Source organism: Giraffa tippelskirchi, chromosome 1 (genome assembly GCF_054371585.1).
Source record: "Giraffa tippelskirchi isolate mGirTip1 chromosome 1, T2T-mGirTip1v1.2.pri, whole genome shotgun sequence".
Classification (NCBI taxonomy): domain Eukaryota; kingdom Metazoa; phylum Chordata; class Mammalia; order Artiodactyla; family Giraffidae; genus Giraffa; species Giraffa tippelskirchi.
Window position 1 is genome coordinate 173865753 of NC_137275.1, and position 12545 is coordinate 173878297.

Here is a 12545-nt window from a genome sequence, read left to right on the forward strand (position 1 = left end):
TGGGAGAAATATCAATAACTTCAGATATGCAAATGACACCACCCTTATGGCAGAAAGCGAAGAAGAACTAAAAAGCCTCTTGATGAAAGTGAAAGAGGAGAGTGAAAAGTTGGCTTAAATCTCAACATTCAGAAAACTAAGATCATGGCATCCGATCCCATCACTTCATGGCAAATAGATGGGGAAACAGTGGAAACAGTGGCTGACTTTATTTTGGGGGCTCCAAAATCACTGCTGATGGTGATTGAAGCCATGAAATTAAAAGATGCTTGCTCCTTGGAAGAAAAGCTATGACCAACCTAGACAGCATATTAAAAAGCAGAGACATTGCTTTACCAACAAAAGTCTGTCTAGTCAAAGCTATGGTTTTTCCAGTAGTCATGTGAGGATGTGAGAGTTGGACTATAAAGAAAGCTGAGTGCTGAAGAACTGATGCTTTTGAACTGTGGTGTTGGAGAAGACTCTTGAGAGTCCCTTGGACTGCAAGGAGATCCAACCAGTCTCTCCTAAAGGAAATCAGTCCTGAATATTCATTGGAAGGACTGATATTGAAGGTGAGACTTCAATACTTTGGCCACCTGATGCAAAGAACTGAGTCATTGGAAAAGACCCTGATGCTGGGCAAGATTGAAGGCAGGAGGAGAAGAAGACGACAGAGGATGAGATGGTTGGATGGCATCGCCGACTCGATGGACATGAGTTTGAGTAAGCTCCCGGAGTTGGTGATGGACAGGAAGCCTGGCGTGCTGCAGTCCATGGGGTCGCAAAGAGTCGGACATGACTGAGTGACTGAACTGAACTGAACTGAGATGAAATAGTAAACAAGAAAACAAATAAATATGAAAGAACCTAAAACAATAGAAGAGTTGGAGGAGTTAGGAAGGTTTGGCCTTCTCCATAGAAGACTCAGAAGAACTTCTTAACATGTTCTATATCTTGATAGAGATTTGGCTTACATAGTCATATGCGTTACCAATTGTCATACAATGATTTACTTAATGTTTATTCATTTCACTACATATATTATATAGAAATATATAAAGCAGGAAGACAAAAAGTCAAAGAGAAAGGAAGAAATAAAAAACGACTGCTGAACTTTAATTAATGATATATGCATGTTGGAGTTTTAGGGGTGAATTGTACTGATGTCTGTAATTTACTTTGAAATACATGAGAAAGTAACATGGACTGATGTATGGGTATATAGATGGAAATGCAATAAGGCAAATATAATCAAATGTTAAGAATGTAGAATCTAGGTAGTGAGTATATAGGGATTCACTCTACAATTCTTTGGCTTTTTTTGTTGTTGGTATTTCGGTATATTCTTAATTAAAAGTTCAGGAAAAAACAGTCACCATTCATTGACGACCTACTACAGTCTGTTAGTTACTGTGCTGTGCATATTTGATCTGTCACCTGAAGTACTAAAGAGAACAGTTTAGAGTAGATACTGCATTTTCATTTGTTGTAAATTACTAAATCTCTAAATTGTAAATTAGGAAACTGGGGCTAAGAAAAGTCATACAACTTGCCTAGGGCCATATGATTAAGTGGCAGGCCTGTCTTCAAAGTCTGCACCTGTGCTAGCCAGTATGGCGCCCACTGGTCATACATGGCTCTTGAGCACTTGGAATGTAGCCAGTGTGACTGAAGAAATGAACTTATAATTTTGTTTAATTTTAAACTGAAACAAATTAAATTCAGTTCTTAGAAAACTCACTTCAGTTACTGGAAAAAATTTCAAGGATCTTTTAAGGTACTTTTTCAAATGTAGTATTTATGAATTCTAGATTCTTACTAAATATTCCCAATAAAAATTTAGCATTCAAACTGGAATGTACCATAAATATAACAGTAAACACACTTTTAAGACTTACTGTGAAAAAAACAATGTAAACTACCTCATTTATAATTTTTATATTGATGACATGCAGAAATGATATATTTTTAAAATATTTAAATATAATTTTTTATATTTAAATATAAAAATATTTATTTTTGGCTGCCTCTGGTCTTCGTTGCAGTATACAGTCTCTCAAGTTGAGGTGTGAGGGCCTAGTCATGTGGGATCTTAGTTCCCAAAACAGGGACTGAATCTGTCCCCTGCATTGGTGGATGGATTCTTAACCACTGGACCACCAGGGAATTCCCTGAAATGATAATATTCTGATGCAATGTGTTAAATTTTAAATATTAAAATTAGTTTCATTTAAAAAATGATTACATGTGAATCATATTATATTTCTATTGGACAGATTTGGCCTATAGTCTTCCTAGTGTATACCAGCATGTAAAATATTCATATTTAGGCTAAGGGATACAAGTTACCAGGAGCAGGGGTGGGGTGCGATGAGTTGGCCATACACCATTTCACTAAGATCTTTTGTAACTATGTGATCCTCCTCCTGAGAAATTTTATTTTGTGCTTACTATGTACCAGGGACTATTTTCAACTGTTGACATTTATAAATTCAAGTATATTTAATAATTACCACAACTCTCTGAGGTAGATACTATTATTATTCCCATTTTGCAGATGGGGAAACTGAAGCCCAAGGGTACATACATGAATATTTAGTTGCAGCTAAATCCAAGTAAAGGAACCACTGCCACTGAGATACACTCAGAATTTAAAACTTACTCTTTCAGAAATTGCTTTACATGGCTTCGATTTAGAGATTTGGTTTCAATCTCTCAGACTCTTGACAACATTTTCCTCCAAGGACACTGGCCCCTTTTCCATGCACGAGCAGCTCTTTGAATTGTGCATCCCTTCCCAGAATTCTAAGACATTTACTTAAACAATGTGGATCAAACTAGATAATTGGCCAACAGGAGTACACTGTAGCTGAGCAAATGGGTTATTAGAGGGGTCCCATTTGAGAATTCATCATTTTCTTTCAGTAGAAAGGGCAGTTTAATCTCTCTAAAAGCCTGCCACATCCTGTGATAATTGACTTAGCAGTGGAATTGCCTTGCAGAAAGCTTCTGCATTTCTGCGGCAATGATGCTGATGGAGATCTTGAAGAGGCCCAGGAACTGCTGGGTTGTTCTTCCTAAATATTCACAGAGGCAGAGAAGGTGACTACTGTATTCAGAGGCAGTTAATTTCCTAAGTGCAAGACTTTGTTCATTTTAAAGAAAACTTGGATTGGCTGGTGTTCTAGGAAGTGCAACAGAGAAACAAACTCAGGTGAGTTGTCAAAGAGTTACTTGAACAGCTTCGGCAGTAGTCACTGTTGGTTTTCAGTACCAGAGATCAAGTCTTTCCCCTCTTTTATAAGTATGCCTTAACATCTGGGTCAATACCAATGTCAGTTATAATCCATGTCTACTTCCAGAAGGCATTGCCTGCTGTGGTTATGAGATCCAGCGTGTGTAGGCTGTTAGCACATTGGCAAAGATTTCAAACGGTAAAAGAGGAAGCTCTAAAAATTGAGGAGTCCTCAAGTGAGTAGAAGGTGATAACCTGGGAAAGTCTTAAAGAGCAGAACACTCTGAGGATGGCCAGTGGTAACACTCACATTCTCCTAAAAGCACAGAAGGTGCAAATGTAAATATCCGAAAGGTGTTAACCTCTGAGACCACAAAGCTAAAGTGTCTAGGTTTGTTAATCACCAGTGACAGATGGTGAGGAACGTGTTGCATTTGGATGGGTCTATACTATTGCTACTGTTTTTTTCAATAATTTTATTTATCTATGGCTGTGCTGGGTCTTCATTGCTCTGTGGGTTTTTTCCTCCAGTTGTGGTGAGTGGGGGCTTCTTTGTAGTTGTGGTGGTCGGGCTTCTCATTACAATGGCTTCTCTTGTTGCAGAGTATGGGATCTATGTGGGCAAACTTCAGTAGCTGCAGCACCTGCGCTCAATAGTTGCATCCCCCATTCTCTAAAGCACAGGCTCAGTAGTTGTGGCACACGGGTTTATTTGCCCCTTGGCATGTAGAATCTTTCCAGTGAAGTGAAAGTACTGGAGTAGTAGCTTTTCCCTTCTCCAGGGGATCTTCCCAACCCAGGGACTGAACCCAGATCTCCCACATTGCAGGCAGATTCTTTACCAGCTGAGCCACAAGGGAAGCCCAGGATGTTCCAAGACCAGGGATCAAACGTGTGTGTCCTGCATTGGTGAGTGGAATCTTTACCACTAAACCACCAGGGAAGTCCTAGACCTTTGCTACTTAAAATGTGGTCCTGACCAGCAGCATCAGCATCACGACGAAGCTTGGTGGAAATGCAAACTCACAGATCTGACCTCACATCTTCTGAGTCGGGATTTCTGGGACTGGTGATCAAGAATCTGCATTTTAACAATACTGCTAGATCAGTGCTTCTCAAACCATCTATGAAAGACATTTTGTTTTAATTTGTCGCTAACCAATCCTTTTCTATTCCTTATGAAAAATGTTTAGCCTCAGGTAAATAGCACGGAGGGAACACAGTTCCACCCATCAACAGAAAACTGGATTAAAGATTCACTGATAGCAAGGAGAGATAAGAAAGCCTTCCTCAGCAATCAGTGCAAAGAAATAGAGGAAAACAACAGATTGGGAAAGGCCAGAGATCTCTTCAGGAAAACTAGAGATACCAAGGGAACATTTCATGCAAAGATGGGCTCAGTAAAGGACAGAAATGGTATGGACCTAACAGAAGCAGAAGATAAGAAGAAGAGGGGGCAAGAATACACAGAAGAACTGTACAAAAAACATCTTCATGACCCAGATAATCACGATGGTGTGATCACTCACCTAGAGCCAGACATCCAGAATGTGAAGTCAAGTAGGCCTTAGAAAGCATTACTACGAACAAAGCTAGTGGAGGTGATGGAATTCCAGTTGAGCTATTTCAAATCCTAAAAGATGATGCTGTGAAAGTGCTGCACTCAATATGCCAGGAACTCTGGAAAACTCAGCAGTGGCCACAGGACTGGAAAAGGTCAGTTTTCATTCCAATCCCAGAGAAAGGGAAAGAAAAGAATGCTCAAACGACTGCACAATTGCACTCATCTCACACACTACTAAAGTGATGCTCAAAATTCTCCAAGCCAGGCTTCAGCAATACGTGAACCGTGAACTTCCAGATGTTCGAGCTGGTTTTAGAAAAGGCAGAGGAACCAGAGATCAAATTGCCAACATCCGCTGGATCATCAAAAAAGCAAGAGAGTTCCAGAAAAACATCTATCTCTGCTTTATTGACTATGCCAAAGCCTTTGACTGTGTGGATCACAATAAACTGTGGAAAATTCTGAAAGAGGTGGGAATACCAGACATCTGACCTATCTCTTGAGAAACCTGTATGCAGGTCAGGAAGCAACAGTTAGAACTGGACATGGAACAACAGACTGGTTCCAAACAGGAAAAGGAGTACTTCAACGCTGTACATTGTCACCCTGCTTATTTGACTTATATGCAGAGTACCTCATGAGAAACGCTGGGCTGGATGAAGCACAAGCTGGAATCAAGATTCCTGGGAGAAATATTAATAACCTCAGATATGCAGATGACACCACCCTTATGGCAGAAAGTGAAGAAGAACTAAAGAACCTCGTGATGAAAGTCAAAGAGGAGAGTGAAAAAGTTGGCTTAAAGCTTAACATTCAGAAAACAAAGATCATGGCAACTGGTCCCATCACTTCATGGCAAATAGATGGGGAAACAGTGGAAACGATGTCAGACTTTCTTTTTCTGGGCTCCAAAATCACTGCTGATGGTGATTGCAGCCATGAAATTAAAAGACGCTTACTCCTTGGAAGGAAGGGTATGATCAACCTAGATAGCGTATTTAAAAGCAGAGATACTACTTCGCCAAGAAAGGTCTGTCTAGTCAAGGCTATGGTTTTTCCACTGGTCATGTATGGATGTGAGAGTTGGATGGTGAAGAAAGCTGAGAGCCGAAGAATTGATGCTTTTGAACTATGGTGTTGGAAAAGACTCTTGAGAGTCTCTTGGACTGCAAGGAGATCCAATCAGTCCATCCTAAAGGAGACCAGTCCTGGGTGTTCATTGGAAGGATTGATGTTGAAGCTGAAACTCCAATACTTTGGCCACCTCATGCGAAGAGTTGACTCATTGGAAAAGACCCTAATGCCGGGAAGGATTGGAGGCAGGAGGAGAAGGGGACGACAGAGGATGAGATGGTTGGATGGCATCACTGACTCGATGGACATGGACATGGGTTTGGGTCAACTCTGGGAGTTGGTGATGGACAGGGAGGCCTAGCATGCTGCAATTCATGGGGTCACAAAGAGTCGGACACGACTGAGCGACTGAACTGAACTGAACTGAGCATGGCCCCACTCATCAGAACAAGACCCAGTTTCCCCCTCAGTCAGTCTCTCCCATCAGGAAGCTTCCATTAGCCTCTTATCCCTCTCCATCAGAGGACAGGCAGATTGAAAACCACAATCACAGAAAACTAACCAATCTAATCACATGGATCTCAGCCTTGTCTAACTCAATGAAACTATGAGCCATGCCTTGTAGGGCCACCCAAGACAGACAGGTCATGGTGGAGAGTTCAGACAATTTGTGGTCCACTGGAGAAGGGAATGGCAAATGACTTCACTATTCTTGCCTTGAGAACCCCAAGAACAGTATGAAAAGGCAAAAAGATAAGACACTGAAAGATGAACTCCCCAGATCAGTAGGTGCGCAATATGCTACTGGAGAAGGGTGGACAAATAACTCCAGAAAGAATGAAGAGACAGAGCCAAGAAAAACAACACCTAGTTGCGATGTGACTGGTGATGGAAGCAAGATCTGATGCTGTAAAGAGCAGTATTGCATAGGAACCTGCAATGTTAGGTTTATGCATCAAGGCAAATTGGAAGTGGCCAAACAGGAGATGGCAAGAGTGAACATTGACATTCTAGGAATCAGAGAACTAAAATGGACTGGAGTGGGTGAATTCAACTCAAATGACCATTATATCTACTACTGTGGGCAAGAATCCCTTGGAAAAAATGGAGTAGCCATTATAGTCAACAAAAGAGTCCAAAATGCAATACCTGGATGCAATCTCAAAAATAACAGAATGATCTCTGTTCGTTTCCAAGGCAAACCATTCAATATCAATGTAATCCAAGTCTATGCCCCAACCAGTAACGCTGAAGAAGCTGAAGTTGAACAGTTTTATGAAGACCGACAAGACCTTCTAGAACTAGCACCCAAAAAAGATGTCCTTTTCATTATAGAGGACTGGAATGCAAAAGTAGGAAGTCAAGAAACACCTGGAGTAACAGGCTAATTTGGCCTTGGAGTACAGAATGAAGCAGGGCAAAGGCTAATAGAATTTTGCCAAGAGAATGCATTGGTCATAGCAAACACCAACAACACAAGACTTTACACATGGACATCACCAGGTGGTCAACACTGAAATCAGATTGATTATATTCTGTGCAGCCAAAGATGGAGAAGCTCTATACAGTCAGCAAAAATAAGACCAGGAGCAGACTGTGGCTCAGATCATGAACACTTTATTGCCAAATTCAGACTGAAATTGAAGAAAGTAGGGAAAACCACTACACTATTCAGGTATCACCTAAATCAAATTCCTTATGATTATATACTGGAAGTGAGAAATACATTTAAGGGACTAGATCTGATAGACAGAGTAGCTGATTAACTCTGGGCAGAGGTTCATGACATTGTACAGGAGACAAGGATCAAGACCATCTCCAAGAAAAAGATATGCAAAAAAGCAAAATGGCTGTCTGAGGAGGTCTTACCAATATCTGTGAAAAGAAGAGAAGCAAAAAGCAAAGGAGAAAAGGAAAGATATACCCATTTGAATGCAGAGTTCCAAAGAATAGCAAGGTGAGATAAAAAAACCTTCCTCAGTGATCAATGCAAAGGAATAGAGGAAAACAATAGAATGGAAAAGACTAGAGATCTCTTCAAGAAAATTGACAATACCAAGGGAACATTTCATGCAAAGATGGGCTCAGTAAAGGACAGAAATGGTATGGACCTAACAGAAGCAGAAGATATTAAGAAGAGGGGGCAAGAATACACAGAACTGTACAAAAAAGATCTTCACGACCCAGATAATCACAATGGTGTGATCACTCCCCTAGAGCCAGACATCCTGGAATGTGAAGTCAAGTGGGCCTTAGGAAACATCACTACGAACAAAGCTAGTGGAGGTGATGGAATTCCAGTTGAGCTATTTAAAATCCTAAAAGATGATGCTGTCAAAGTGCTGCACTCAATATGCCAGCAAATTTGGAAAACTCAGCACTGGCCACAGGAGTGGAGAAGGTCAGTTTTCGTTCCAGTTCCTAAGAAAGGCAATGCCAAAGAATGTTCAAACTACTGCACAATTGCACTCATCTCACATGTTAGTAAAATAATGCTCAAAATTCTCCAAGCCAGGCTTCAACAATATGTGAACCATGAACTCCCAGATGTTCAAGTTGGATTTAGAGAAGGCAGAGGAACCAGAAATCAAATTGCCAATATCTGTTGGATCATCAAAAAAGCAAGAGTTCCAGAAAAACATCTATTTCTGCTTTATTGACTATGCCAAAGCTTTGACTGTGTGGATAACAACAAACTGTGGAAACTTCTGAAAGAGATGGGCATACCAGACCACCTGACCTGCCTCCTGAGAAATCGGTATGCAGGTCAAGAAGCAACAGTTAGAACTGGACATGGAACAACAGACTGGTTCCAAATAGGGAAAGGAGTACATCAAGCCTGTATATTGTCAGCCTGCTTATTTAACTTATATGCAGAGTAGATCATGAGAAACGCCGGGCTGGATGAAGCACAAGCTGGAATCAAGATTGCTGGGAGAAATATCAATAACCTCAGATATGCAGATGACACCACCTTTATGGCAGAAAGTGAAGAAGAACTGAAGAGCCTCTTGATGAAAGTGTAAGAGAAGAGTGAAAACATTGGCTCAAAGCTCAACATTCAGAAAACTAAGATCATGATATCTGGTCCCATCACTTCATGGCAAATAGATGGGGAAACAGTGGAAACAGTGACAGACTTTATTTTGGGGGGCCAAAATCACTGCAGATGGTGATTGCAGTCATGAAATTAAAAGACGTTTACTCTTTGGAAGAAATGTTATGACCATCCTAGACAGCATATTAAAAAGCAGAGACGTTACTTTGCCAACAAAGGTCCGTCTAGTCAAGGCTATGGTTTTTCCAGTAGTCATGTATAGATGTGAGAGTTGGACTATAAAGAAAGCTGAGCACTGAAGAATTGATGTTTTTGAACTGTAGTGTTGTAGAAGACTCTTGAGAGTCCCTTGGACAGCAAGGAGATCCAACCAGTCCATCCTAAAGGAAATCAGTCCTGAATATGCATTGGAAGGACTAATGTTGAAGCTGAAACTCCAATACTTTGGCCACCTGATGCAAAGAACTGACTCATTGGAAAAGCCCCTGATGCTGGGAAAGATTGAGGGCAGGAGGAGAAGGGGACAACAGAGAATGAGGTGGTTGGTTGGCATCACGGACTCAATGGACATGAGTCTGAGTGAACTCCGGGAGTTGGTGATGGACAGGAAGGCCTGGCGTGCTGCCGTCCATGGGGTCACAAAGAGATGGACATGACTGAGTGACTGAACTGAACTGAATTCCTTTGTAACACATCATAAACATCAAGACAAATTCAGTAATCATTCCCTGGGCTGTTTCAGTGATATCCTTTGCTATGTAAGTTTTAAACACTTGGTTCTCAATTTTTCTGTCAACTCTTTTTTATTGGAGATTGGTAACAGTTTGTTCGTGGGATTGTACCGGTCTGTGGACCACACATTGAGTAACACTTAGGTAAACCATAGCTCTCTAGTACACTGGTATTCCTGAGGCCAGAATGATCAGTGCTGATGCCTGGAACTCAGGCACCTTTCCCACAGAACACCAGTGAGCCTCCTGGAGAATAAAGACATAGATATGAGAGTTAATCAGGAACCACCCCTTCTATTTAACTTGGTCATACAGGTATCAATGCTAAGCACACTTTCAAATAACCCATTTTAGCTGAACCATATCAAGCAAAGTTTGTTCATGGGTGGATCACCTTCTCATATTATTACATTAGGATGGTGAGTTACAAAGATTTGCTTTTCATATACTATTACTGTTGTGGTTCATGAAACTCACAGTTGACATGAGCATGTAGATGTTAGGAAGTAAAGTACATTTATTTTTGTATCTCTCTTCCAGTAGGGCTGAATTTCTAATTTTCTGCTGAAAGCCTGTGTTACAGAATTTGGCTAGTCAGGTGACATTTGGAGTTCATCGAATTGTAATGGGTGAATAAACACTGGGAGAATGATTCTTTCCTGGACTTGATTTTAGAGTTGCCATTGTCACACAAATTGAGTTGTTTAATAAAAAGTTTGCTTTAATCTCTACTCCCGTTTGGTTATCCTCATCCCAAAGCCACATCTCTTAAAATTTCATTAAAATACATTAGGGCTTATTACATCCCTTGTTTATATTAGAGATTCTGCAACAGAATGTGTCAATGATGTAAACATTACATAAACATAAAGACTTCAGAAATGAAAGCAGTGCTTAATGGAGCTACTTTGCTAGTGGGAAATGAATTCAGATATTATCCAGAACCAGCCCTTATTCTGAGATGCTCCCCACTTACAAAGAGTGTCAAAGAACCTTTTAGCAACCTTCAAAAAAAAAAAAAATCTATGATTGTTTACATGAAAGTGTTTCAAACTCTTCATCTACTATAAATTGTGTACAGCCAAGTGGGTGCATTAGGATTTATACTGAATCTCTTTATCTGGTAAGATAAAAGAAATGTTTATAATTTCCTTGAAATGTATTTGCTTTCCTCCTGGCTTTAGATAATACCGTTAACCCTCTAAAAGGAGCCATTTATGAAATAGTTGTTTAACCTACAACACAAACAGTAGCAGAAGCCCTTTGGTATTTTCTAAGTCCAAAAATGAATAATTGTGCCTTTTTCAATTATTTGACCTCTTCTGTACGAAGGAGCCTGATTTGTGAAGTTTATCCAGTTAGGAATAACTGTGGGAAATCATTTTCAATGGTTTCCCACTTTGGTTTCTTCCACATCTGATGAAAATATACCCTAAAGAAATTGCAAACTAAAAACCACAATAAGATACTATTTTACACCCACCAGAGGGGCAAATGAAGAAAAAGACTGACAGTACCAAGTGTCGGTAAGGATGTGAGGCAAAGAGAACTCTCCTACAAGCTAGTGGTAAGTGTGAACTGGTACAGCTGCTTTGGAAAACAGTTTGATCCTATGCAGTAAAGCATGTGAATATAACTCAGCATTTCTGTTCCCAGGTGTACACTTTACAGAGATGCTAACATATGTACACTAGGCTATACACAAGAATATTCTTACTAGTGTGGTTTATTTATTTGTTTTTGGCTATACTGGTCTTCATTGCTGCACATGGTCTTTCTTGAGTTGCAGCAAGTGGGGGCTACTGTCTAGTTGTGGTACATGGGTTTCTCATTGAGATGGCTTCTCGTTGCAGAGCAGGGCTCTAGGGCAGGCAGGTTTCAGTTTTGTGGCACACAGGATTAGTTGCCCAGAGGTATGTGGAATCTTCCTGGACCGGGGATCAAACCCATGTCCTCTGCCTTGGCAGGTAGAATCTTAACCACTGGACCACCAGGGAAGTCCTACTGTAGTTTCTAATGGCAAAAATTCCCAACAGGAAACTCAAGTGGCCAGCTACTAGGAGAAGAGATAAATTCATATTATTACAATTCATCCTGAAATTCATACAATTGCAGCAAACAAAAAAAAGAATATAACTCTATGTGTCAGCATGTATTGAATCTTAAAAGCATAAAATTAGATAAAAAAGCAAGTTCTAGGAGAATACATACAATACTATTTCATTTGGATAAAGTAAAGTGATGTGCAAAACTAAGCAGTGTACATGTGAGATAAAATGATTATGAAATGCAAATGGATTTATTAACATAAAATAATTATCATCTTTTGGGGAAAGGGAGGAGCAATTAGTGGAGGTGAATCAGTGAGTCAGTGAAATCTGGAAGTACTAGTAATGCTCTATTTCTGAAGCAGAGTGGTAGTTACATGGGTGCATTTAAAAAATCAGATAAATATGGTCGGTATATAATTTGCAAGCATGAACTTTTCATGATGAAATAAAAGTAAATGAAAAAAAAAGTTTGTCCTAAAAAAAAAATGGAAAAAAAAGTTTTCCAAAAAAGAAACTGAGACCTCTATCTGCCTGATGAGTTCCATTAAGTTAATCAGGCTAACAAACCATCTCCAATTGGCTTAATAAAAAAAGTGTATTTTTCTCTCATGGCTACAGGTCCAGTGAGAATCACCAAGGGTCTTTGGTTATTGTGGTGACTGAGGGTGACAGAGTTTCTGTGTTTCAGAGCCTCTAGGACTACTGCCTGTGGAAAAAATTATCACCAGATCATCACCCAGGGGAGGAGGGGAAGGAGGAGAAGGAACAGGACAAGTCAAGCACTTCAAATTGCTCCCTGGAAATGGTAGGTCACCTCCATTCACATTTTATTGACCAGGTCAGGCTCTGC

General features: G+C 40.2%; 1 protein-coding gene and 1 long non-coding RNA gene across 15 annotated transcripts in view; both read left to right on the plus strand.

Annotated features, from left to right (window-relative positions):
- The window catches only part of TLE4 (TLE family member 4, transcriptional corepressor), a 275661-nt gene that overhangs the window by 177666 nt on the left and 85450 nt on the right, over nt 1–12545 (plus strand). For all 14 annotated transcript variants that reach the window (XR_014058552.1, XR_014058551.1, XR_014058563.1 and 11 more), the window contains one exon: nt 12384–12500. The gene's annotated coding sequence lies outside the window, so the exon portion shown is untranslated. The remainder of the gene's footprint in view (nt 1–12383; nt 12501–12545) is intronic.
- LOC145512593 (uncharacterized) lies at nt 3360–10373 on the plus strand. Its single transcript, XR_014058656.1, has 2 exons — nt 3360–3659; nt 7794–10373. It is a non-coding gene; the product is annotated as an uncharacterized LOC145512593 (long non-coding RNA).